This window comes from Carlito syrichta, unplaced genomic scaffold, assembly GCF_000164805.1.
Source record: "Carlito syrichta isolate Samal-C Ts95f unplaced genomic scaffold, Tarsius_syrichta-2.0.1 Scaffold153821, whole genome shotgun sequence".
Lineage (NCBI taxonomy): Eukaryota > Metazoa > Chordata > Mammalia > Primates > Tarsiidae > Carlito > Carlito syrichta.
In genome coordinates, this window is record NW_007097917.1 from 42,544 (window position 1) to 45,521 (window position 2,978).

At 49.6% G+C, this 2,978-nt stretch overlaps 1 protein-coding gene across 1 annotated transcript in view; it reads right to left on the reverse strand.

Moving 5' to 3' along the window:
- Positions 1 to 129, reverse strand: part of SNRNP35 (small nuclear ribonucleoprotein U11/U12 subunit 35) — an 8,011-nt gene extending 7,882 nt beyond the window's left edge. Inside the window, exon 1 of the mRNA XM_008050839.1 lies at positions 49 to 129. The gene's annotated coding sequence lies outside the window, so the exon portion shown is untranslated. The remainder of the gene's footprint in view (positions 1 to 48) is intronic.
- Positions 130 to 2,978: the final 2,849 nt, after the last annotated feature.

Sequence of the window (2,978 nt, forward strand, 5' to 3'; positions counted from 1 at the left end):
CCCTCCCCCCCCGCGTGGGCCCGGCTCCCTCGAGCCGCGCCCACTCACCTCGGCTCGGCGTAGGATCGAGCGGACGACTGCGCTGGCTTCCCCACGGACAGGCGTGGAGGCGGGCGTCCGGCGACGGAAGTGTCCCGGAGCGGGCCTCGGCCCGACCTTGACGTTGGTCGCCGCCGATTCGCCGCGGACGCTGGCTTCCTTGCCGATTGGGTTTTAAACAGTGTAATCGGAAGGCCGGGCGCGGTGTCTCACGCCTGCAATCCCGGCGCTTTGGGAGGCCGAGGCGAGAGGATGGCTGAGTCCGACGGTTCGAGACCAGCCTGGGCAACTTGGTGAGACTTCGTCTCAGAAAATTAGCTGGCCGTGGTGGCGCGCGCCTGCAGTTCCAGCTCCTTGGAAGGCTGAGGCGGAAGGATCGCCGGAGCCCAGCGGGTCGAGGCTGTCGTGGCCGGGAGCAGCCACTGCACTCCAGTCTGGGTGACCGAGTGAGACTCCGACTCAAAAAAATTAATTAAAAGGAGACCAAGAAGACATGGTTACAAAATGTGGTCTCTGGGGTGATCTTGGAACAGAAAGAGGACATTAGTGAAAAATAGAAGAAATGTGAATAAAATATTTTATATAGCAATATTATATTAATGCAAATACTTATTTGGCCAATTAATAAATACTGTACTAATGTAAGATATTAATAAGGGAAACTGGGTATACGTACTATATTCCCAATTTCTGTATTATCTTCCCAATTTTTCTGTAAATCTAAAACTGTTCCACAATTACGGTTTTTGCTTGTTTTACATTTTTTCTTTTTCTCTTTTTTTTTAAATTTTGAGTAAAAGTCTCTCTCTGTCACCCAGGCTGGAGTGCGGTGTCACGCTCACGGCCACCGTAGCCTTAACCTGTTGGACTCAGGCAATCCTTCCGCTTCAGCCTTCCAAGTAGCTGGAACTACAGATATGCGCCACTAAGCCCAGCTAATTTTTTGATTTATTGTAGAGATGAGGTCTCGCTGCCCAGGCGGGTCTCGAACCCGTGGGCTCAGGCAGTCCACTCACCTCAACTTCCCAAGGGCACAGGATTACAGGCTGAGCCATCAAGCCCGGCTGGGACATTTATTTAAAAGGACACCCGTAGTTCTGGCTATTTGGAAGCCTGAAGCAGAAGGATTGCTGAAGCCTAGCAGTTCCGCAGCTGCAGTGGCCGGGAGCGTGCCACTTCATTCCAGTCTGGGTGACAGAGTGAGACTCCAACTCAAAAAAAAAAAAAAAGACACCACGGAAGTTTAAAAAGAAGTAAAAGCCAGGCCCAGTGGCTCATGCCAGCAATCCCAGGACTTTGGGAGGCAGAGGCAGGAGGATTGCTTGAGCCCAGGAGTTCAAGACCAGTCTGGGCAACATAGCGCATAGCGAGACCTTCTCTCTACAAAAAAATTAAAAATTAGCGGAGTGTGGTGGTATGTGCCTATAGTCCCAGCTACTTGGGAAGCTGAGTCAGAAGGATCGCCTGAGCCCATGAGGTCTAGATAGCAGTAGCCGTGAGCATCCCACTGCACTCCACCCTGGGCGACAGTGTGACCCTGATTAAAAAAAAAAAAAAAAACTACGGTAAAAGACAACATAGAATTGATCAACCTAATCATTTTTTTTTTTTTTGAGTTGGAGTCCCACTCTGTCACCCAGACTGGAATGCAGTGGCACGCTCCCGGCCCCCGCAGCCTTGACCTGCTGGGCTCTGGGGATCTTTCCTCCTTAGCCTTCCAAGTAGCTGGAACTACAGGCGTGCACCACCACACCCCGCTAATTTTTTATTTATTATAGAGATTAGGTCTTGCCATGTTGCCCTGGCGGGTCTTGAACCCGCGGGCTCAGGCAATCCACTCGCCTCGGCCTCCCAAAGTGCTGGGATTACAGACTGAGCCACCAAGCCCAGCCATCTTAATCATTTTTAAGTATATAGTGCAGCAGCATTAAGCAGTCCCATTATTTACATTGTTTTGCAACCAATCTCCAGAACACTTTCATCTTGCAAAACTGAAACTCTATACTCATTAAACCATAACTCCCATTCCCCCTACCCAACCCTGGCACCCACCCTTCTACTTTCTGTGTCTATAACTCTGACAAATCTAGGGACCTCCTATAAGTGGAATCATACAGTAATTGTTCTTTTGTGACAGGCTTATCTCACTCAGCATCATGTCTCTCAGGGTTCATCCATACTGTGGCTCCGTGCCCCAAATCCTTTTTTTTTTTTTTTTTTGAGTTGGAGTCTCACTCTGTCACCCAGGCTGGAGTGCAGTGGCACGCTCACGGCCACCGCAGCCTCGACCCGCTGGGCTCAGGCGATCCTTCCACCTCAGCCTTCCAAGTAGCAGGAATGACAGACGTGCGCTAAAACACCCGGCTGATTTTTCGTAGAGATGAGGTCTCACCAAGTTGCCTGGGCTGGTTTTGAACCTGTGGGCTCAGGGATTCCTCTCACCTCATCCTCCCAAAGTGCTGGGATTACAGGCTTGAGCCACCGCACCTCGCCGGAAATTCCTTCCTTTTTAAGGCTATGAATAACCTTCTGTTGTATGGATGGACCACATTTTCCACTCACCTATTGATGAACATGTGGGTTGCTTTTATCACTTGGCTATTGTGAATAATACTTCTGTGAGCACAGGGGTAAAAATGTCTCTTTGAAATCCTGTTTTCAGTTCTTTTAGGTATATACCCAGGAGTGGAATTGCTGGATTGTACAGTAACTCTTTTATCTTTTTTTTTTTTTTGAGTCAGAGTCTCACTCTATCATCCAGGCTGGAGTGCAGTGGCACGCTCAAAGCCACCGCAGCCTCGACCTGCTGGGCTCAGGCGATTCTTCCACCTCAGCCTTCCAAATAGCTGGAACTATAGACGTGTGCCACCACGCCCAGTTAATTTTTCTTGATTTATTGTAGAAATGAAGTGTTGCCAAGTTGCCCAGGCTGGTCTCAA